This window comes from Canis lupus, chromosome 1 (assembly GCF_003254725.2).
Source record: "Canis lupus dingo isolate Sandy chromosome 1, ASM325472v2, whole genome shotgun sequence".
NCBI classification, from domain to species: domain Eukaryota; kingdom Metazoa; phylum Chordata; class Mammalia; order Carnivora; family Canidae; genus Canis; species Canis lupus.
Window position 1 is genome coordinate 114,159,108 of NC_064243.1, and position 24,639 is coordinate 114,183,746.

Consider the following 24,639-nt stretch of genomic DNA (forward strand, 5'->3'; position numbering starts at 1 on the left):
AGATTTTATTTATTTATTCATGAGATACACAGAGAGAGGGAGAGAGAGGCAGAGACACAGGCAGAGGGAGAAGCAGGCTCCATGTAGGGTGCCCAACGTGGGACTCGATCCTGGGTCTCCATGATCACGCCCTGGGCCAAAGGCAGGCACCAAACCACTGAGCCACCCAGGGATCCCCTGCTTTTAGATTTTAAATTCTCCTTGTTGTTACAGTTCTTTACATTATGGTTGTGAAAACTGTTCCATAATACATTACATTCTTGAAATGCAGGGTTATAAAAACAGGGAATGGATAGACGAGTGGTTGCTGGGAGTTGGGGACGTGCCAGGGAGGGGATATGGCTATAAAAAGGCATCAGGAAGGATCCTTGTGATGGAATGTTCTGTATCTTGACTGTATCAATGTCGCTATCCTAGTTGTGGTCTCCTACCAACCAGAGTTCTGCAAGATGTTACCGCTGGGGGAGCAGGGGCTTTCTCTGTTATTTCTTACAACTGCCAGTGAAGCTACAATTTTCTTGAAATACAAAGTTTAATTTAAAATATTAATAAATGATGAAAAATGCCAGACCCTTTCCCACCTTTGAGCCTCTGAACATGCTATTTGTTTTCCCTGAACACCCTTCCGCACACTAATTCTTGCTCTCTTTCAGCCCTGAGCTCAGCTGTCTCCTTTTCTTTTCTTTTCTTTTCTTTCTTTTCTTTTCTTTTCTTTTCTTTTCTTTTCTTTTCTTTTCTTTCTTTCTTTTCTTTTCTTTCTTTTTTTTTTTTTTTTTTTTTTTTTCATTTTACTGTTGTCTCCTTTTCCAGGAAAGCTTTCCTGATTTCCTAGGCCCAGTCTTCTGGGCTTCCTCCACCACAGCCGTGACACTGGTCTGTGCTCCCCCTCAAGGTCGCTCTGGACTGTCACCGATTGGTACTGTGTCTATCTCCATCACTAGACCACAAGTTCCATGAGGGAACACCATGGGCTGACCAGTCACCAGTCCTTCCTGGGCCTCAGCCAGCACAGAGAAGAGGAACACAGTGAGCACCTACAAAATGAATGAGTGAATGGCAACAGTGACAGTAATACCGACAGCTAGAGCTCATTACTTGGTTTCTCCGGGCCACTCTCTTTTTGAGCGCTTTACGTGGATGAAATAACCAATACAATCCCATTTTACACACAAGGAAACGGAGGCTGACAGAGGCCCAAGGTCCCCCAGCTAGTAGGTGACAGAGCCTGGGGAGCAGACCCAGGCCTCCGCATCCACAGCCTTTGCTAGTACCATTCACCCCAGAGGACTCTCTGGAAAAGGCTGGATGAGCCTGGCTAACAGGGGAAGCAAAGGGGTACAGGGGGCAACCAGAGAAGTCATCATCTGGCCCCTGGCCCCCAATCCATTCCCATGTGCAGGGACAAGCAGACCCAGGATGATCCCAGAGGCCCCCTTATCCCTTAAGTGCTCAGGGAAGACCCCGTACATGTCAAGGGCCCATAACTGAACCCCAGTTGGTGCCCGGGGAAGCCAGTAGTACCCTCCATGGACAGAAGATGCCCACTGTCACTGGAGGCAGTGGTCTCAAGCTCCCAGAGTGCCCTCCTGACGCTTCCATCTGGCTACTGGCTGGGGGTATCTCTGACCCCCGCCGGGGAACCTTCCTATGGGCACAGGACTGAGTTTATCCACCTGGAGAAACCCCAGGAGCAAAATGTGGAGAGCAAGGAGCAGCCAAGCGCTGGCGGTCTGGTACCATTGTACCCAGTTTCAAAAGTTGCAGAGCAACGTGGGAGACATGGAAGGGACCACAGGGAGGCGTGCACACCTGCAGATGGGCACCGAGAGTGTCTTCTCTCTCTGCTGGGCAGAGTGCCTTCGGGGGGGGTGCATCAGGTGACTAGGTGACTCTGTCCCCTTGGGGGCAGCGGGTATCTCCACCGATTCACAAAAATAGAGGCAACAATGAAAAGGAAGACAAGGGAGGTTGAATTTCTTTGACAAAGCTGGAAGAGCACGTAGAGCAGGGGGCTTTTGGGGTGCTGGTGATGCCAGTCTTCTTGATCTGGGAGGTGACTGGAGGGCATATGCTTTTGATTACAATTATTCATTACACTGTACGGAGTTACGCACTGCTCCACTTGGTCCTATTCCACACTCCCATGCGGTGAACAGCAGGGGCAGCAGCTCTGGCAGCTGGGAGCTTCGTCTCTACGCACACGGACCTTTCCTCTCTCTCTCTCAATCTCTCTCAAGCCCTATTTCTACACAGACACAAACATGCGCACATGCACACCCCAAAGTTGTAAACTGCTACCGTAATCAGAACAGAGGTCCTCCTTGGCCCCGTGCAGCTCTTGGCCTGTTTCCTGCAAGGGAAACAGAGGCCTGCGAGCAGCCAGTCCTGGAGCCCCCAGAGGCGGCCACAACACCGGGTCTCTCCACATCCCGGGCACCCTCGTGTCCTGCGGGGATCCCACTCTTCAGTGAGCCTTTCTGGCCTTGGGAACACACCCATCTGCAGTGTCCCTGCCCTGACCTGCCCTGGGGCACCAGCAGCCAGTCCTACAGAGTGAAAGGAGTACTTAAGATTGAAGGTTTAAAGTGTCCCCATGGCAGGGGCAGCTCCTGGCTGGCTCATCTGTGCCGGCTGCTGGACACACGAGACGGCGGCAAGGCCAGCACGAAGTGGCACATTCGGGCACCCTGCTAGTGCAAAACAAGGCAGTGAGCGGGGTGCTGTCAACACGCCCACGTCTCAGAGGAGGAAAGTAAGGCTCAGAGAAGGGAGGTGCTGGCCCCAGGTCACACAGTGTGCGTCAGAGCCAGGAGTCCAAGGTAGATCTGACCCAGTCCCAAGTCCACGCACTTAACCATGTTCAGTCTCTCATTCGTTCATGCGCCCAATACCTGCATCATGCACGCAGTGTGTGCCCAGCACAGTTTTAGGTACTGGGGACACAGCAGTAAATAAATGTCCCCTCCTTCCCAGAGCTGACATTCCAGGGGGGCAGAGAAGACAATGAGAGGGAGAGGGCAAGGAGCGCATTCGGGAAGGTCTGCTGGGAGGTGTGTGTGTGTGTGTGTGTGTGTGGCATCGGAGCTAGAACACAGGGCAGTGAGGTGGCCACATGGCAACCCAGGGAAGAGCATTCAGAGCAGAGGGAATGGCCACCACAGACGCCCAAGGACTGAAGCCAGCCTGACACATGCCACAGTGTGCAAGGAGGCCAGCGTGGCCGGGAGGGCGGGAGGGAAAAGTGGTGGAGCTGAGGGCCAAGAGGCCCACGCTAAATGCAGAGGGACAGCGGCCCGCAGAGCATGTGCCAGGCGTCACGCCCTTTTCTGAACGGTCTCCGTCTGCCTGAGTCCTGACCACAGCCCCCGAGGGAGGTGTATCCCCATCGTGTTCCAGAGGAGGAGCGGGTGGAGGACGGGAAAGCTCCCCGGGGTGGGCCCGCTGGCCAAGGGCCGAGCCAGGGCAGGAGGGCGGCTCTGTGCCTAAAGATAACCACGGGGCCAGCCGAGGGTGACAGAGTCAAGGGTGGGGATGGAGGCCAGGGATGACCCTCGGCTGGGGGCCTAGGATCCAAGCAAAGCAGAAGCCCAAAGCCAAACATTCTGACGACAGGCAGTTGGTGGGAGCCGGAAGCTAATGCACGGCTCCTAAGAAAAGAGAAATTTTTTATTTCATCTACTCACTTTTTTTAATTTAATGGAATTTATTTTATCTTGATGTACATTTTATTTATCTTTTTTTAGTAATCTCCACACCCGACATGGGGCTTGAACTCACAACCCCAAGATCCAGAGTCAGCATGCTCCAGCGACTGAGCCAGCCAGGAGCCCCCTAAATTTATTTTAAAAGTGACCCAGAAAAAAGAAAAGTGACCCAGACACTAATGTTGATCTGATGTTTATATGTATAGCACCAGCTGTGAAAGAAACAGAACCTGAATATAATCAAGCCCCCAGACCTAAGTCCCAATTGACATGAAACAAAGGGGACAGAGGAACATGTCAAATGACACCAGGATTCGGCTGGATCCAGACTGGAAAAATTCTCGGGGACAAAGGACTAAGGTCTTTGGCAGATACACAACGCAAATAGCAAGCACACAAAAGCGCCGATGCGAGAAATCCTACAAACTACAGAAGGCTCAAGGGACCTGTCAACCACAAGCAAAGCACAGACCTTGTCTAGATTCCAAATCAAACAAATTGAAAAAGGATGATAAGACAATTGGGGAAATGTGAAGATCTTAAGGAATCACCAGCTCTTTTTTTCTGTGACAACAGTATTGTGGGGTTTGTTTTTTAAGGCTCTTTAATCTCTTACAGGAGAAAAATCTGAAAAATGTATGGTTAAAGCATATGATATATGGGAATTGCTTTGAAAAAATCAGGGAGGTGGGGCCTGGGTTATAGATGAAAAAGCCTGGCCTTCACTGGTAATTGTGGGACACCGGGGACAGTGACGGGAATAGGGACAGGGACGTGGGGAAGGCACGAGGCCATTCTTCCAAGCATGAGTGAACACTTCCATTATATGAAGGTTTTAAACATTTTGCAAAAGAAAATGTGACCTAATGATAACAGCAAAGAATTATGGATAGCTCACCAGGTGAATCTTTGTTACTAAATCCAAACACATGTCCTGCCTCTAATAACCGTTAACAGTGACCACAGCCAAAGGGGCCATAATGACATAAGGATGGCAGCGCTGTGCTGAGCGTCACACACGACACTGACTCACTCGCTCCTCCCAGCTCCCCAGGGAGGCAGCAGGAATCTGTCTCCTCCTGCTCCAGATGTGGGAACCAACGCCGAGAGATCTGGGGCTCCGGGCCGGCCCGAGGTGACAAAGGAAGAAAGCCATAGCCGGAGGGCCCAATGGGGAGCCCTTGCCCCGAGTGGGTGCGGGAGAGGTGGCTGGTGAGCCCCGGGGAGTGGGGACACACAGGAGCCCTGGACTCATTCCCCCTCATTCCCATTGAAAAGTAAACGCTCCTGTGCTGTAATATTCACATCTTCGCATGAGCCTTTGCTGAAATCAAACCTTTGGTCACTCCACAGGAGCCTGAAAATGGTAACCGGCCACAGATGACGCCAGCAGACTTCTGGGCCCACGGGAGGATCCTGGGCCACAGGATCTGTCACGTCAGGGTCCGCCTGCCTGGACAGTCCCTCCTCAAGGTTGCAAAGCTGGTCCCAGTACCCGTGAGTGTCAGGGGGACACGTGCCCCCCACCCCCACTCCAGGTGCCCACAGAAGTGAGGGAGGCTGGCAAGGTGACCTCGGCCTCCTTCCCATCCTGCCCTGGGCCTGTGGGAAACCATTTCCCTCTATGGCTTTGGCAGGGTCCTGGCTAACGGGGGAAGCCAGGGAAGCTTTGACCCAGGAGAAGGGAAGCAGAAATTGCGGGCAGGGAAAGGGAGAGACACAAAAGGCAGAGACATGGAGAGAAAGAGGATTGGAGGGAGACAGAGAAGACCGCCCACCAGGAACCTGGAGGACCCAGGCCCAGAAGACAGGACTGCGCAGAGGCTGCACCTCCCGCAAGGAAGCCCCTGGGCCTCGGCTGCCTCGGCCAAAATGTGGGAAAACTCCTATTTTCTGACAACTTACTTGTGGGGGTGACGTGGCTCAATCATGCCATGTCAGAGGCCTAGAAAAGTGCCCCAAACGTTGCAAAAGTGAACACATTTGCTATCACTTCTGGAGGCCAGTGGCTCTCATCCTAGCAAGTCACACAGGCAACTTAAAAACAACACCCCCTCCCCCAATTGATGCTCAGGCCCCACAGCCAGAGACTGGGATTCAAATGGTCTAGGCTTGGGCCCCTGTGTGGTTGCCCCCTCCACCATACAGGGGAGCGGCAGGGGCAGCGCCCAAGAGGCCCCCTGCCCCCTGCCTGCCCGCCCTCCCCCACCTTGGGCCACGGGGAGTCTGGGGCCTGCTGAGGAATGCAAGGAATGAAGTCAGGCCTGGCACAGCCATCTCCACGTCCCCTCCCCTTCCACAAACTCCCAGGAGCCCATATCATGTGTCTGGTCCAGGCAAAAGCCTCCCTGGGGAGGCAGTAGCTAGCTCTAGGTCCTCCGCCCTGCATCCCTATTCCCAGCCTTCTCCTCCTGGGTCCCCTCCAGCTCACGTGCTGGACCACAAGGCCCGGGCCAGGGGTCCCCTTCATGAAGCACTTATCAGTGGTGGGGTGAGTGGCCCTGACAGCCAACAAGGAGCCCACAGAGCTTATCACCTGCTCTGGTGGGCGGGTGTGTGTGTGTGTGTGTGTGTGTGTGTGTGTGTGTGTGTGACCTGAGACCGCTTCCCAGAGGAGGTGACCTTTAGGTCAAGGCACAAAGAATACATGGCAGGAGAGCACTTACCAGAGGTCAGCAAGGCTAAAGTGCAAGCAGAAGGGGGCAGGGCCTGGTCCACCAGGGGAGGGTTCAGGTTTGGGCCCTCTCCCCAGCCAGTGGGGGACATGGAAGGAATTTAAGCAGAGAAGGGCCCCCCTGCACTGACCTCAGCCACACCTGCTGCCTCACTGCAGAGTGCCCGGGGATCCCCAGGTCCTGCCACCCCCGCGGGGTAGGGTTGGGCCCTAGCTCCTTCCTGCCATGCTGTGAGGAGACCCCACCAGAGTTGCTTCCCGCAGCCCTGAGCCTGTTCCCCGATAATTAAACCGTAAGCTGATTAGTCAAGGAAAACCTTTAATTAGCCCTTGAAATCATTCAGGGAAATTACAACCTCCTCTCCGGGCACCCTGCCCACCCTCTGCCAGGGACCAGGAGTGATGCCAGGAAGGAAGCAGGGTTAGGGGTGGTGTGTGTGAGGTGGGCTCCTGCCCCTAAAGTGAGCCTCACCCGGCAAAGACCAAACGTAGGGTGCAAGATGCCTCTCAGGGGAAGAAGCCCAGACTCCCCAGGCCACACCACAAAGTGCCTCAGCATAGATCTAACAAGGAGTGGGCAAGGACTGTGCTGGAAAAGTGTGGCGCTCTACTGAGAGACCTTAGAGAAAACAAATAAATGGAGAGACAGACCACGTTCATGCACTGGGAGACCCAATGTCAGGTCTGTGTGTGTGACGAGATGCTTGTCTAATATTTAAGTAGAATTCAGAAAGCCTAGGATGGCCAAGACTCTCTTGAGAAGAACAAGTAGGAGTGCTTGCTCTCCCTGTGATCAAAACTTCTGATCAACTAGAGAGATACGGCCAGGGTGGCAGTGATGCAGGAATAGGCCAAAAGGTCACGAGAAAAGGACAGGGCATCCAGCAACACACCCACTTATACAGACACATGACTTAGGGTAACGGTGGCCGTGGGGAAAAGTCAGTCTGTTCCTAATAAACGATACTTGGGTGATTGGGGATCCAGGTGAAAAATAGGAAACTGGATGCCTACCTCACACCACACACACACACACACACACACACACACACACACACACACAATATTCCAAAGCAAAGAAAGGTGAGAAGCAGAACTATAAAGTGATGCATTTGACCAGATTAAAATTAAGCGCTTCTGTTCACCAGAAGACACCACAATGGAAGTGCAAAGATGAGCAGCAGGCGGGGAGCGTTATGGCACCTTAGAAACAAAGGCTCTCATCCAGAACCTAGGATTTAACTCAAAGAAGTAACAAATAAGACTGCAGACAGCCCAACGGGAAGTAGGCAAGTGACTTAAATGAGCTCTTCCCAAGGGAGGAGCCCCGGCTGTTCCAGGAACAGGTGAAAAGCCGCTCTGGGGAGATGCAAATCCGCACCCAGAGGAGATACCACCAGACCTGGTATCTCAGCACCAGCTTGCAGGATGGGCTGGCATCACCCCGGTGCCACCCTTACCCTCTCCACCTGTGACATGGGATCCCAGGAAGGCCTGGGCACACGCAGGGAGCACTACTCTTGGGGCACCGGGCAAACCTTCAATTAGTTTCCCCTACGAGTCAGCCTAAGGAATAAGCACTCCCCAGACCCAAGGTCATTTCAGGCCTTCCCGTGCCTCCGAGCGGGGATGCCCCAGAAGGCTGAGTCGAAGAGACAGACGCCAAATGGGTAGCAACTGGATCTGTTTATCCACCAACCACTGTGTCCCTGGGGAATCAAAAAAGGGCCAGGCGCTCGAGAGCATATGTAGGAGGAAAAGGCCAACGACCACATTCATATTTATACACCAGGCACTGGCCTAAGTATGTTAGGAGCCGAACTTCAGAGATGCCCTAGAACACGCGAGTGGCCTCGATTCTAGGGAAGAACAACGGAGAGGTGGAGAGGCCCGAGTGGCTGTCTGCACTCAAATCCAGACCGGAGGCAGAGCCGGCAGTGATGTTAGCTGCCCTTCAGCTCCTCAGAGACCCCTGCCCTCTGCCCTGCCGTCCCCTCCCTCAGTCGATTCCTGCTCACCCTTCCAGTGGCATTCGCTCCGCACTCAGGGTAGATCCTCCGCCACGCTCTGCTCTCGGGCAGCACCACTTACAGCTTATCACAGCTCGTTCACTCCTTCCCCCTCCACCAGCAATTATTGAGCAACCATGGCACACACATCACGTATCAGCTGAGGTTACAGCAAGGGACACAGGAAGGGTCGCCTGCCACGACCCCCCTCCCAACCCAGGAAGCCAAGTTATGAGGGGCAAGGAGGACAAAAAGCAAAAGATGCACAAATTGTAATGTAATGTAAGCAGCGATGATGAGTGCTACAAAGAGAATCAAGCCCGGGAAGGCAGGAGGAGAGAGTGACAGGTTGCAGACAGGCAGCATGAACCAAAGGCCCTGAGGCAGGACCCAGCCTGGAATGTTCCAGGAGCAGCGTGGCAGGAGAGGAGGGGAAGCTGGCAGGAAAACGGGGCCAGGATCTCATGACTGACCTCTCCCCACCCCCCACAGGGAGATGAAGCCACAGGAGGGTCCCCAGCAGGGCAGGGATGTGATCCGACCCTGACCCTGACCCCCTCTGGCTTCATGTGAGGACAGACGGTGGGAGCAATGGGGAAAGGGGGGGGGACGGGGGTGGCTCAAGCGGCGGCTGCCACAGAGGAAAAGTGAAAGGTGCCAGGTTCTGCTCTGCAGGTAGACCAAGTGGCGTTCCTGCCATCGTGGATGTGAAGGAAAAGGATGAGCGGAGTCAGGATACCACCGGACTCCTGGCCCAGTCGAGAAGATGGATGGGGTGCCCACTAATGAGGCAGGGTCACAGTGTGTGTGTGTGTGTGTGTGTGTGTGTGTGTGTGTGGCAGGGAGAGATGGGGGCCTGGGAGTCCAGCTTATTTCACCTGCCTGCATGTGGATCTGGGACCAAGGTCTGTCTCCTGCATGGCGGAGCTCACTGAGGGCCCCTGCTGTGCTCACCTCTGGTTCCCGTGGCCCCAGCAGAGCACTTATTAGGGAATAAGCACTGGCTCCTACTGGTAGGACAGGAAAGAGCGGGCATGGACAGGAACATGGGAATGAAGAAATAACACGACGGACAAGCGCAGGTTACTTCTGCGGTGGGACAGTATATAAAACGTTCCAAGGTCAATGAAGAAGTCTGACACACCCTACGTGTGGTGCGCACTGGTGCGCAACCCTACCCTCCGACCCAAGCCAGGCGCCCTGACTAGCCTCCCTGGAGAGCTGCGTGCACGCATGGCCCAGGCGGCGTGTTCAAGGACATTCACCCCTGCAGGCCCGGAGGCAGAGAGCTCGGCTCTGGTGTGTCCTCACAATAGAATAGCGCACAGCAGCCAGGGTGGACGCTACTGACACGCTCGACCGCGTGGCCAGACCCCACAGACTCAGGATAAAGAAGGCAGCCGCAAACAAGACGGGCCGGGAGGATTCCATTTCTGTGACGTTCAAAAGCGGGCAAGGTGGCATTCTGTAAATTCAGGGATGCATGGCTGGCAGGGACTCTGCAAAAGCAGGGACACGGGGACCCCCAAGGTCAGGGGAGTGATCACTCCTGGGGTCGTGACCAAGAGGGCGACAGCGGGTTCCTAGCATGCAGCGCTGGGTCTCCCCCTGGGTGTGGCGAGGTGTTTGTTCATCTCATAATCACATTAAGCTGACATCTGCACTTGTTAGGCACATTTCCGGAGGCACATTATGCTTCGCGATTATTAAAGCTTTAAAAGTAGTAGAATCATAAACGTACCTAACTAGGTATACACAACACGGCATCTCAGAGCCCAATAATCGGGGCCAGGCTGCCGTGGAAGGTCTGGGAGAAGGGAGGACCGGGCTGCCGAGGCCCCTGTGGGCAGCAGAGGAGGGGTCCCCTGGGAGAGAGGAGGCGCACTGCCTGGGGGGTCCTCACCTGAGGGAGGTACGCTGAAGAGCCGCCTTCGGGCCATGTCCTACTTTCTCCCCATTGCTCACCCTGACCGTGGAGGGGAGGGGGTGGGAGAGCAGGAGGGGAGCGGGAGGAGGGTGGGAAGAGGCTCACGATAGCAATAGCAGGCACTTGGCTTCGCTTCCCTTCCCTTCCCTTCCCCTGGTGTGGGAGTGGCTGAAACCAGCCCGGGGAAGCCAGCCCGCACCCACCAAGCAGCACAATGCAGCTTTATCAGGAGTTTCCAGGGCTGGGCCTGGCACCTAGGGGTGGAAGCGGGGAGGGCCTGGGAGGGAACGAGCTATCTGGGGACCCTGCCCGGGGCCCCCACCTGTCTGGGTGCTCCCCTCCAAAGCTCTGCTGCAGCCAGCCAGGAAGGAAGACCCAATGGGGGGGGGGGGGGAGAAAGGCCTCTAATCCCTCAGGCTTAGCTCTGGGGGTGGCAGAGGGAGTGCAGAGGGAGTGCGGCAGAGGGAGTTAGGAGCCCACTGGGCAGTGACCCCAGGCAAGCCTCCCAGGTTCTCAATCTCCTCCCCTGTGAAAGGGGAATAATAGCAACGCCTACATGTTGGGGTGCTGGGAAGGTCCAATGAGTTAGCTCACCGGAAGGGCTCGGGATGAGGCCTGTTAACAGTAATGATACAGAGGAAGGCTCGGACTGTTACCACTAGCAGCTAACAGCCTTTGAGCACTCACTATGCATTTTGCCTGATGATTATGCATTTACAGGCTCAAAACCCCCCTTTGAAGACGTACCATTATCCTCTCCATTTTGTAGACTGGGACACCAGAGGACAGAGCAGTTAAGTGACTCGTCGGGGATCACGCAGCTAGTAGCAGGACAGCTGGCTCCAAAGCCCGTGCCCTCCGCCTCCACTGTTACCACACAAGTTAAGAACTTCAGGCCGGAGCCATGTAGGCCTGGGTTCCAGTCCTGGATCTGCCACTGCTCTGCTGAGGGGTTGCCAGCCTGTGCCTCAGTTTCCCCTTCTCAGGGAAAGTAAAAATACCACGTAGAGACAACAGCTCCCAGGAAAGGAAGCCCAGATGGCTTTCAACAAACACAAAGAGGCTCCGCTTCGCTCACATTAAGATCCGAACCACCTCGAGGGCCATCTGGCACCTTACCTGACTGGCAAAGGTCAAAGCATCCGCTAAGGCCCCAAGCAGGTGGCCAGCCGGTGCCGGCAGACGCTGGGGCTGGGCTGTAGGCGGGCGCACGCTCTCGGGCGGGCGTGCACATCTCAGGCCCCCGAGCCCTCCCCCAGAGACGCACCCGGGGCTGTGCCGGCTCGGGTGTGCAGCCCTGCTCGGGGAGGGCCAGGCCGGCCACCGGAGCCGTCGGCGGGAACACGCGCGCGTCAGGGAGGCTACGCAGTCACGGACAGCACCAGGAGACGCTCCAGGCCCTCGTGCACGCCTGTGGAGCGAAAAGGGCCGGGGTGAGGGCAGAACGCAAACCTGGGAAGTCGGCTCCATCTGGGTAGAGACAAAGGGGGCAGAGCACGTGCAGGGACAAATATCTTGAGACAGAGGAGCCGCCACCAACAATGGCTCTCTGGGAAGGGGACTGGCCGCCAGGCTGGGACCGGGATTTCCCTGCCACTGGATACCCGTCTGTGCCGGGCGCGCTTTCTCCACTATTATTGAGGGGACCGGGCAATGCGTGTGCACGGCACAACAACGCGCCTTCTCCAAACGCGAGCGCTGGGGAAGAGAACTGCGGCTAATAACGTGTCCCGGCCGGGCGCTGGGCAGAGCCAGGGCCGGCGGGCCGCGCCGGGAGCGCCGATCACCAGGGGCTGGGAGCAGCCGGCGGGACAGGGCGCAGGGAAACGGAAATTGTTAAAATTGTTGAATTATTAAATTGTTACCACAAGCTTACTGTGTGCCAGGAGACTTGGGAAGCTCTTTACGGTATGATCCACAATCCTCCCAACGGCCCACTTAACAGGTGAGGGATGGGAGGCCCACGGAGGCTCCGGCTCTGTCCCAGAGGCCCCAGCTAGGGGGTCAGGGACATGTGTGAACCGGACCATGTGGCCTCTGGCCCCCGGGGGTTGGCGGCAGCACCTGGGGAAAGGCAGGGCAGGGCCCGAGGGCCCCAGGGGACAGGCTGCAGTGAGTGGTGGCTTCGGTTGCATCTGCCGTAGCCGGCTCCCCTGGGACCTGGGAAAGCTCCTGGCCCTCCTTGCTCCCCCACCCCCGACACCTTCCTGTGGGCCCAGGCACCTGGCAGAAAACAAGCCCCAGCCCCGGAAGGGTGGCGGGGGCGGGAAGGGTCCCATTTCCCTGGCCGTGACTTGGAAGGAGGCTGCTTCCTGCTGGCAGCATCTGTGGCCGCCTGGCTCGGGTGATGGGATAAACAGCTGCTGGGGACACCCCGACCGGCGTCTGGCCAGGAAGTCTGGTTTACCGTGAGCCAGCAGGACAAGGAGGGGTGAGGCAGTGGATAAGAGTTGAGGAGGCCCCTGAGGGAGGTAGGGACCCAGGGCCCAGAAACAACCCGGGTTTGACAGACCTCCAAGGAGCTTCCATCCAAAGAGGAGCCTGGGTAAGAACCAAATGGACAGGAAGTGGCCTTGTCTCACCCAAACCACTTCCAAATCACTGGAGGGCAGCCACCACAAGCAGTGACTCTAGAGTCTGCAGACCTGGAGTTCAAGTCCTACCTCTGCCACCTGCCTGCTGGGTAACCTTCGGCATGCCATGTACCTCTGTGGGTCTCAGTTTTCTCATCTCTGAAGTGGGGATAGTAACAATCCTACCTTGTAGGCTGTTGTGGAGATCAAATGGGTGAATGTGGGTAAAGTAGAGGCGCCTGCGTGGTGCAGTCGGCTAGGCGTCCCACTCTCGATTTCGGCTCAGGTCAGGATATCAGGGTTGTGAGACTTGAGCCCTACATTGGGCTCTGCACTGGGCGTGGAGCTTGCTCAAGATTCTCTCTCCCTCTGCCCCTCACCCCTGTGCATGCCTGTGTGCATGCTCTTGCTCTCTCTTTCTCTCTCTCAAATAAAAATAAGAAAATCTTTAAAAATATATATGGGTAAAGTCCTCACAATCTTGGCAGCACACAGATCCCTCCTCCATCACTGCCCCCCTCATCCTATCCACCCTCATCTGCTGCTTGGACCATTACAGCAGCCTCCCCGTGGGTCTCCCTGCTGTTGCACCCCACGATCCGCTCCCCGCATGGCAACATGAGTAATCTTTATAAAATGGAAACTAGATGTTGTTTAAAGCCTCCCAGTGACTCCCCATTACACACAAAACGAAATCCACACTCCTTACCTCAGCCTGCCAGCCTCTGGTCTATCTGCCACGTCTTCTCCACCTTCCTGACCTCACTGCCTACTCTGCCACATGGGCCTCCTTAATGGTACTTGACCATCCCGAGCTCATTTGCACCTCAGGACCTTTGCACTTCCTGTACCCACTACCCACTCTATTCTTTCCACCTCCTTTCTTAGGCCTGGCTCATTCTTTCTCATCGGTCAGATGTCTCCATCCCCCGGTCTGGGTCAGGAGGCTCTTTTAGAGTCCTGCAGTCCCTGTGCCTCCTATATCCTAGCCTTGATGCTTCTGCTTGTGCTTCCCTATCCCAGGCCTGACACTCCGGGCTGTCATTGTCTGGGGATGGGTCTGTCTTCCTTTGTATACTAAAATCCATGCAGGTAGGGCTAGGGCTGTGTTGGCTGCCAGGGGGACCAGTGCTCACACCCAGAAAGAGTGTAACAAGGCTCTGCCCATCCCTTTCCACACTTTGCCTCCTTCCTCCCTCAAGTCAGTACAGCTTCCTTTCCCACTAGCAGCCCTGAGAGATGCCTCCCAAGGAGAGGCATTGAAGGGTCAAAGTTGTGGTCACTGTCCTGGAGGTCCTAAAGGGCAAAAGCCTGGATGTGGAGGCTTGGTTGGTGTCAGGCCCCAGCTAAGCCCACCACATGAACCATCTCCCCAGCTATTCTCAGTCAGCCCGGGGGGCCATAAACCCACCATCTCAGGGCCACAAACTTGCCACAAAGCAGGACGTGGAGTGAAGGGAACCCTTGAGCCCTGTTGGAAAGCGGACTGGTACAATTGGTTAGGAGAACGATTTGGAAGGTCCAGGATTTCCACTGTGAGCCACATGCCCAAGACAGACTCTGGCCACAAGTATACAAGGAAATGCATTCTAGACTGTTCAATGCAGCATTTGTCACTCTCCCAATGGGAAACCACCCAAGTGTCCCCCAAAAGTAACAAGTAACTCCTATGTGGCACAATCATGAAAAGAAACACTTGTAGCAGGAACAAGGAATCCTACAACTATACACATCCTCACGGAGAGAAATGCAAACTCTGATGTGGAGCAGAAAGGGCAGGCTGTTTACCGGGATGCCACTTACATCATCCGTGAAACTGGAGAACAGTGGTGGTCAACCCTGGCTGGCCATGAGGACCACATACTGATACCCGCCCCACCCCAGGCCAAGTGAATCCAAGTCGGAGTCTCCATGGCTGGCCTGGGCCATGACAGTTTTGAAAGCTCTCCAGGTGACTGCAGCGTGCAGCCAGGGTTGAGAGCTGTTGCTCTATCATCTGCGAACACATTCAAGGGTAGGAACGGTAGGAAGACCTGCAGAGAGACGCTAGACACCAAATCCAGTGCAGGGATAATACAGGCGGGGAGGCCGGGGAGGGAGGGGGATAATGCAGGCTGTGAGTTTGGTCCCAGGCCCGATGCTGGAGGCGTGGATGCTCTGTTATGTTGAAAGCTTTACTTTTCCCCTCCCCGATTTAAAATGTATCATGAGGAACAAAACCGGCAAATAAGAAATCACCTGCCTCAGGTCCCATGGCTGGTGACAGGGCAGGGACCTGAATTCGGGTCTCTGATGCCAAAACCCTAGCTGTCCTTATCTGTGCAGCCAAGCCTGGGATGCTGAGCAAGCTGGAACCACGAGGGCATGAGGTTGGGCCAGCCTCGCAGGACTGCCTGGCAGTGTGCCCACCCGGTGACCCTGCCAGAGCTGGAGGGGGTGCAGGGCAGCTGCCTGAGAGAGCCAGGAGGCAGGTGGGGTGGGGCCCTCCCTCATTTCTGAGGTCCTCCCCAGGTGGTGGCAGCAGCAGGACTAATGCCAACACGGCGCATAGCAGGTGCCAGGCCCGGGGCCATGCGCTTCACACTCTGTGCCCTTGTGGCCATCCTGTGACGTGGCCGTTATCATTCCCATTTTGCAGAGGAAGAAACTGAGGCCCAGAAAGTTAAGCAGGTTGCCCACGGCCACAAAGCCTGAGTGATGGAGCTGTGTGAGCAGCAGGCATCCCACTCTAGCAGCTGCTCCCTGAACCAGTCCTCGGTACTTACGCTCCAGATACAGGGCAGCTGCTCAGCAGCCCCTGCTCCACTGCCCCCCGACCCCTGGGGACCGGGCACCCTGGGGATCCAGATGTAGCCCCGTATCACTGGCTGGGGGTCTGGTTCCAGTCTGCTCCCACCAAGGGACACGGAGAGCCCTTGGAGGCCCAGGGTTCTGTGTCTTGCCCGCTGCTGCCGTCTCAGCACCCAGCACAGTGTCCGACATCCAACCACCAGCCACCAAGCATCCTCCGCTGGCCAGGCTGCTTCAGGCCGGGATTCAGGGAAGGAACAGCAAGGAGAAATTCCTGCTGCGTGGGCCCCACGTTCTTTGGGGAGGGAGGGAGGGGAGGCGGACAACACATGGTGCCCTGACAAACAAGGTAAGAACAGAGCAAAGCCCTGGGGAGAAAACAAGAGAGTGAGATAAAGGGCGTGTGAGGGACAGTGAGGGCCAGGTGGTGCTGGTAGGGCTGCACGTGGGTGACTGCGAGTGGGGGGCGGGCGGGGAAAGGATTCTGGGCAGAGGGAAGAGGAACGTCAAAGACCTGGAGGGTGGCATATACCTACAGAGTTGAAGAAAGCAAAGAGGCCAGTGGGGTTGGACCTTGACAAGGGACCCGGAGAGCAGAAGGAAATGGCGTGGGAGCCATCTGGGACCACCATGAGAGCTTGGGGTTTTAAGTACAGAGAACACTGGGCCTTGTACTGGGTTCCCTTCAGGGACATCCTCCCCAGCCAGAAGCCCATCAGACTCACTTGGACTCGGGGCCACCCACAAACACCCCCACCCGCGTAGGTCCATGAGAACTTTTCTTCCCAGATCACACCCTCCCAAGGAGCCCAGAGACAATCCATTCCAGTCCGGGGAGTGGCTCAGCCCTGCCCAGCCCCCTGCTTCCAGGACAGGAACGTCCTTTAACAATCTACAGTGTAACAACCCAGGGGCAGGAGCTCTGGAGTCCGTCAGACCCAGCTTGGAACCCGCCTCCTGTTACTCAGCAGAAGGTACCCGAGCCTCAGTTTTCCTGTCTGTAAAGTGGGTCTATCCAGGACCCACCTCACAAGTTCGCGGTATAACGAATCAAGAGCGGCGAGCACGGCGTTAGGCCTCATTAAATATTAGCCAAAGTTACGATTGCCCGAGAAGCAGTAGAGCCTGGTACGACTCGGCCCAGAACTCCGGTCTGAATCCCAGCCCCGCAACTTCTTCATTAGATGATCCTGGGCAGATCGCTTGGGCTCTTAATAACAGCGCCAACCCTATAAGGCTGCGGAGAGGGTTAAATACGTGTAAAGCGTCCAAGTGACCGGGCACATAGTAATTCACGAGTGCTTGCTCTTCTTTTCGTTATTTGTGGGCGCGGGCTCCCCTTTACCCGGCCAGGAAGCACCTTTGATGGCTCTGGGGCATCCCTCCCGTCCTCCCCAGCAATGGATCCCACTGGGGTTTCAACTGTTGACCCTCAGGTCCATCATCTGTCACACTCTGACCTTTGCCCCCTCTGGCCACGCCCCACATTTGAGCCCTTAAAAAGGTGGCCCCCCAACCTCAGTCTCGGCATCTGCTCCGCCGGCTGCTGCCGCAAACCCGCAACCCGCCGCCCCGGGGGCTGTGATCTCCGACTCTGGTAAGCGCGCCCTCCCTTCAAATGACTCGCTTTGACCCCCATTTTGTGACCCTCGCCCCGACCCCCTCCAAAGCTCCAAAGGGCCCCACTTCAAATTTCGAACTTCGAGGTCCCCTTCGCCACGCCCCCTTCGCCACTCTGACCTCTGACCTCTTGTACACCACCCTCCCCGGCGGCACTGACCCCCGACCTCTCCGACGCGACCCTTCCCTCTTCGAGTGAACTTTGACCCCCGCGGCCCCGCCCCCTACTTGCGTAAACGCTCTCCCACCGCCACGGCCCGGCCCACCCCAATCTCCAGGCCAGACCGCTGATCCTACCGGCTCGGCGCTGCAGTTGCTCGCGGCCTAGCAGCTCGACTCGGAATCCCGAACCCTCACACCGCCCTCAGCTCTCTTGCGCCGCCGCCACCGCGGCCACTGCCGCCGCCATGTTAAATCCCCAACGAACATCCGGGGCTTTCCCCCCTCGCCGCCCACCAGTCCCCATAGCAACGGGGCTGACCGGGCAGGGGGCAGGGCCCGTCCAGGGGCGGAGCTGGGCCGCCGGCAGAGCCCGCTCCAGCCTCTGATTGGTGCAGATTGTCCAATCGGAGCCCTTCGGGCAGAAAATGCCGAGCGGAGATTGGAAAATTTGGAAAGGGTGCGGGGAAGCTGGCTCCCCGCCCAATCAGGTTCTTAAAGGGGAAATGACCATCCGCGTGCGGCAGTCGCACCTTACACCAAAAAACCGAGTAAGCGGGTGGAAGGCAGTAATGGGTAACAATGGCCAGACACAGTTACTAAGCACTTGTGTTCCAGACACCCGGCCAAAAGCCCCTTGCATTGTCTCACTAAATGCTCACTAAATGCTCACCAAACCTCTGTTGTATTATTTTTTTTAAAAGACTTTATTTCTTCATAAGAGACACACACAGAGAGGGGGACACAGAGGCAGAGGGAGAAGCAGGCTCCCTGCAGGGAGCCGGAGGGGGAGGGTCTCGAGCCCAGGACCCAAGGATCACGACCTGAGCCAAGGCAGATGCTCAACCCCTGGGCCACCCAGGCGTCCCAACCCTGTCCTAGTATTAATACTCATCTTACAGGGACAGAAACAGGCTCACAAGGGTGAACTAGCTGCCTCAGGATTACAGGAAGTAGATAATGAGTTTTGAACGACAATCCGAGTCCAGGAACTTGAACTGGAACCAAGACACTGTTTGATCTTAATCTTTTCTGTAAGCTTTTAAAAAAAATAATTCATCCAAAAAAAAAAAAAAAAAAGGAAAATACGAGAAAACAAACAACAACAACAAAATCCATAAGCTAAACCCAGACATCCTATCCTATGCTTTCACTCACTGGGTCCCAGCTACGTTGCTCTTTCAGAAAAGATACCGGGCATTCCCCTTCCTCGAGGTCTTTGCATGGGCTGCTCCTTCTGTCCGGAATAGACTCTTTCCCTTGGCATCCTCAGGGCTCCCTCCCTTACCTCTCTCAGCGTTTTACTCAAATATCACCTTATCAGGGTGATTCCTTCCTACCCTAACTAAAGCAGCAAACATCCCTCTCCCATGCTGCTAAGCCCTTCCCCTCATCTGCTTTTTCTTATTTTCCTGCTCCAATCGCCTTCTAACAAACTAGATAATTAGCTAATTGTAGTTATTTGGGTTGTTTCCTCTACTGAAATGTCAGCTCCACGAGAGCATGGATTTTTGTCTGTTTTGTTTCCTGTGCATGCCCAGTGCCCAGTGCACGATGGGCCTGTAGATGCTCAGTAAATATTTGTTGAATGGATGCTTGGCTGAGGCCTAATTCCACGCCCTCCGAGATACTCTTAAATGCTAAGTGCATCCCCCCCACTGCCCCGCCCCAGCGCAGTGTCTAGCCCGTAGTAGCCATTTAATTAATGTCTGGGGGAGGCAATGAATGAATGATGGCAGGATGAGTCATTTTTTTCTGTACATGTACCTACCCTTTTTGTTTTTAACAGAATCAGAGACACACATTTATAAGGGATTTTGTGTTTCCAAAAACAAGATTAGAAATATCACCAGTATCTTTCCACATCATTTTCTTCAAGAACATTAGTTTTAATGGCTGCATAGATGCCATCCTATCAATGAACTCTAATTTGTTTAACCACCCTTTCTTGTTGAACATCTAAGCTGTGATAAATATTTTGCTATCATAAATGATACTCCCCCCGCCCGAGTTCTAGCAGTTAAATATTTATGCACATCTCTAATTATTTCCTTTGAATAGATTACCACAAATGGAACCACTGGGTCAAAGGAAATGTTCAACTTTACGATTTAATAATAGTAACAGTTCCCATGCATGGAGCTAAGCCGTGTAATCTTAACAACAGGGGCTATGATTCCGGCTCGGCAGAGGAAGCTGAAGCTTAGAAAACTAACTTTATTTGCTCAAAGTCGCACAAGCTAGTGGGGCAGAGCCAGGGCTCATCCCCAGTTTTGACTCGGGGCAAGGCTCTTGCTAACCTCCCTCTGCTGCCTCCCCGCGGCCTGAACACGCATTGCCAAATTGTGCTGCAAGGATCCAACTCACACTCCCACCAGCGTTCAGAGGGAACATGCGCTTTGAAGTATCCTCGCCAGCATTAAACGTTCTTGTTTTTGTGCTCTTTTGAAATCTGTATGCTGCACAGAGTGTCCGTTTTTTAAAAATCAAGTCTTGTAGCTGAGATGGCAGCACTTTATCCCGGCCCCAGTGATGGGGGAGGAGGGCCAGGTGCAGCCTTTGCCTCAAATTGCATGGCATTAGGCTCTAGAACCCACGTTTGGGGAAGCCTCCTTGGAACTTAATTGGAGAATCTCTGTCGGAGATCAGACCTGAATAAGCCCAGCAAGATCTGCTCCAGGGGTTTCCTAAGGATGGGTAATTAGGCCCTCCTACTTCAGGGCTCTGAAAGAGAAAATCAGCTCCAAAAGAGCCTCCTACAGAGGGCCTCCTGGAGGAGGTGGTGAGGTGGCGACTCCCAATAGATGGAAACAGATGAGGAGGATTTGGTATCATAAAAATAATGAATTTCAGTACATCAAGGGAAAAGATAAGCAGCAGTATAGAGGTGGCAGGCAATGCTTTGTGTCCTTCATATGTAAAGAGCATTTATAAATCAATAAGAAAAGTGAACATACAACAGAAAAACAGGCAAAGGACATGAACAAAAATTTCAAGTACAGACAGTGGATAAGAAAAAATGAAACTGGCAAATAAGAAATTAATGAAAGAGATATTAAACAGATGCTTTTTATTTTTTTGGTCTCTCTGGAAAAAATATTTTTAAAGATTTACTTACTTATTTGGGAAAGAAAGAGAGAGAGCATGAGTGGGAGGAGCAGAGGGAGAGAGAGAATGTCTCCCTGAGCCCAGTGCAGGGCTTGATCTCATGACCCTGAGATCACAACCTGAACCAAAACCAACCAAAACTGACTGCCCCACGTAGGTGCCCCAGAAAAATATTTTTTAATATTATAATCAGTGCTGATGAGAATATAGGATAACAGCCACTCTCATACCCCATATATAGGACTATGATCTACAATCTGGGGCAGATTTTTGGTAATATCCATCGATTCCACTTATATGAAATTTTTTTAAATATTTTTATTTATTTATTTGAGAGAGAGAGAAAGCAGGAGCAGGGGTGGTGCAGAGAAAGGACAGGCAGACTCCCCACTGAGCTCAGAGCCTGATGCAGGGCTTGATCCCAGGACCCTGAGATCATGACCTGAACTAAAGTTTGACGCTTAACCACTTAACTGACTGAGCCACCCAGGTGTCCCTAAGAATTGTTCCTGAAGGAAAAAAAGAGACAAAGGTGTGCATGTGAATGTATAGGTGACCCTTGAACAACACAGGTTTGACCTGCATCAGTCTGCTAATAAGGAGATTTTTTTCAGTAAATTCAGTACAGCACCATAAATGTATTTTCTCTTCTCCATGATTTTCTGAATAACATTTTCTTTTCTCCAGCTTACTTTATTGTAAGAATATAGCATATGATACATATAACATACAAAATATGCATTAATTGACTATGTTATTGGTTAGACTTCTGGTCACACAAGGCTATTAGTAGTTAAGTTTAGGGGAAGTCAAAAGTTATTACTTGGGTTTTTGACTGTGTGGGCACCCTGAACCCCCATGCTGTTCAAGGATCAACTGTATTCATCGTTAGTGGTATTCTAGTAAGATTTTTAAAAAATCATTGTTTTTTAATTATTGATGTATCATACCATACTTCACGATTTCCCTATTGTTGCATATTTAGATTGCTTCCAATTTTTTTTCACTGCTTGCTATACCAGAGTCTCTCTAAACACTTTGGCTACGTGAACTTATCTAATCCTTTCCACTTCTTTGTAAGATGGGATCCCCATTTCACAGAAGAGGAAACTGAGGCATGGGAGGAAGGTGGAAGTGGAACAAAGTCCCCCTACTTGTAAGCAGCTTTACCGGAATTTTAACCGGGAGGTCTGACTTCAAAGCTGATGCTCTTGAAGGCTGCTCAAATTCAGGGCGCCTGGGTGGCTCGGCCAGTTGAGCATTTGACTCTTGGTTGCAGCTCAGGTCATGATCTCAAGATCTTGAGATCAAGCCCTGCTTCGGGCTCATCGCTTAGCGGGGAGTCTGCTTGAGATTCTCTCTCCTTTGCCTCTGCCCCTCCCCCTGCTCTCTCTCAAATAAAAAAAAAATCTTTTTTAAGAAAAGAAAAAAAGACTGCTCAGATTCATTCAATAAATATATTCGTTGAATGCCATCTGTGTGCCAAGCATGTTGATAATGACAACTGCAAACATTTACTGAAGATTTTCTCTGTAGCAGGTCCTGTGCTAAGCACTTTACAACTACTACCTCATTCTAAAAGATTTATTTATTTATTTATTTATTTATTTATTTATTTATTTGAGAGAAAGACTGAGCTTGAGCAGAGGGAAGGGCAGGAGAGGGAGAGAGAATCTTAAGCAGACTCCACACTCAGCGCAGAGCCCGTGTTTGGCTCGATCTCACGACTCTGAGATCATGACCTGAGGTGAAACCAAGACCCAGACACTTAAGTGACTGAGCGCCCCCCAGGCACCCCCGAATTTCTTTTTTTTTTTTTCTCAAATTTCTTTTTTTATTATTTTTTATTTTTTATTTTGTTTTGAATTTCTTTTTTTTTAAAGACAATTTATTTTTAAGTAATCTCTACACCCAGCGTGGGGCTCAAACCCATGACCCTGAGATCAAGGGTTGCATGCTCCACCAACTGAGTCAGCCAGGCGCCCCTGACTTTGTTTTTTTAATAATGAATGTGTTACTTTCTCCCCTGAAATAAAATAACGATGTTATCTTTTTTTTTTTTTTTTTTTTTTTTTGCTGGAAAGCAGCAGCAAAGATCTGGACGGAGGATGGGGTAGAGGTCTGAGAGGAAGGACCTTCGCCCAGGGAGTAGGGAAACCAAGTAACAGAGGTCCCCAAAGAATGCAAAGAATGTCCTGTCTCCTCAGGCATGTGTGCGGGGATGCTGAGAGGAACTTTTTGTCCTTTCTATGGCCTCTTCTCCTCCGCATCCTTTCTTGCTCATTCCTATGGTTACAATGAAAATTTAGCCAATAAAAATACAGGATGCCCAGCTAGTTTTGGATTTCAGATAAACCTCAAGTCATTTTTTTTAGTATAAGGGTGTCCCCATGCAATATTTGGGACTAAATATTTAGACTAAGCATTTATGTAGTATTTCTGAAATTCAAATTTAGGGCATCCTGTATTTTATCTGGCAACTCTACTCACTCCACACCAGTCACCCTGGCCTCATGGCTGTTTCTCAAATGCACACACACCCTTGGTCCTGCCTCAGGGCCTTTGCACCTGCTGGTCTCTCTACCTGGATCCCTCATATAGGTCTTTGCTTTGACCAGCTCCCTGTCCTTTGGCTTCAACGTCACCTCCTCAGAGAGGCCTTTCCTGGGCACCATACTGACATCACCCTTTGCCTTCCCATGTTCTAATCCCCGCTGTATTTTCTCCACAGTGAGGATCACCATCAAGAATTCTCAGGCAAAAAAAAAAAAAAAAAAAGAATTCTCAGGCAATAGTATTTTTGTCTTCACAGTTTCTTCTCTACTTCCCCCAGTAGAATGTAAACCTCACAAGGGCCAAAATATCATCTCAGCCACCACAGTATCTCCAACTGGATCACGGTGGGTGCATTGTTCTCCCCTGGTTCTTAACTGTAATCGACAACAAAAAAAACCATTTCTGGCCAATGTGAGCAATGAAAGACTTCAGTAAATAAATATTTGTTAATGAATAAATCCTGAGACACACAGCTCCTCCCTTCTTGTCTCTCCATAGACCCCAAGCCACCTCACAGACTGTCCCTGGGACCCTGTTGCCCCTCCCGGGAGCAGTCACTCCCAGCCTGCTAGGCAGGCATCTTGTGTAGCCTCCAAAAGCCTTGCTCGGCGGGGGGGTGGGGGGGGAATCCCTGGGTGGCTCAGCGGTTTGGCTCCTGCCTTCAGCCCAGGGTGTGATCCTGGAGTCCTGGGATTGAGTCCCACATCTGGCTCCCTGCATGGGGCTTGCTTCTCCCTCTGCCTGTGTCTCTGTGTCTCTGTGTCTGTTTCTCTCTCTCTTTCTGTGTCTCTCATGAATGAATAAATAAATAAATAAATAAATAAATAAATAAATAAATAAATAAAATCTTAAAAACAAAACACCTTGCTCGGCTTTGCCTCCCAGATGCTGCTGGGTCTTCACTCCTGCAACCTGTCATTTCCTGTGCTTGTCACACATCATGGGTGTTGCAATCACCCAGACATGCCTGTCTCCTGCATGCCCAGCAGTGGGAGCCCCAAGGGCTGGGCCTTTATCTGATTCACCTAAATTACCGTCATTCTTGCTATTGATCACCTGCTCCTTCGATGCCAGTGCTGCTTTAAACATTTTATCTGGGTTTCTCCTGCCTCTCCTCAGTCAGTCAACCAGTGTTTATTGAGCAACTACTATGTTTTGGGTACTAGAATCACAGGGATAAACAGAACTGGGAGAAATCTCAGAAACCCCTGTGCCCCAAGAGCTCACTTTCTGGTGGAGGAGCTAAAGAATAAATCATTAAAGATATTATCTCCAGGGGCACCTGGGTGGCTCAGTTGGTTAAGTGTCTGCCTTCAGCTGGGGTCGTAATCCCAGGGTCCTGAGACTGAGCCCTGTGTGGGGCTCCCTGCTGGGCGGGGAGCCTGCTTCTCCCTCCCCCTGCTTGTGCTCTCTCTCAAATACATAAATAAAATCTTTAAAAAATAAAGATATATCTCCATAGTAGGCCACAATGTGGAAGTGATTGGAATGGAAAGGTGATGGGAGGTAGGCGGTGGGA

The 24,639-nt window shown here is 52.8% G+C and overlaps 1 protein-coding gene across 3 annotated transcripts in view; it reads right to left on the reverse strand.

Annotated features, from left to right (window-relative positions):
- Positions 1-17,785, reverse strand: part of PAK4 (p21 (RAC1) activated kinase 4) — a 43,194-nt gene extending 25,409 nt beyond the window's left edge. The window contains exon 1 of one of the 3 annotated variants that reach the window (XM_025425058.3): positions 17,595-17,785. The gene's annotated coding sequence lies outside the window, so the exon portion shown is untranslated. Of the gene's footprint in view, positions 1-10,290; positions 10,314-17,594 lie in introns of those variants that run through there. The other 2 variants (XM_035703166.2, XM_049109697.1) reach the window with 2 other exon arrangements.
- Positions 17,786-24,639: the final 6,854 nt, after the last annotated feature.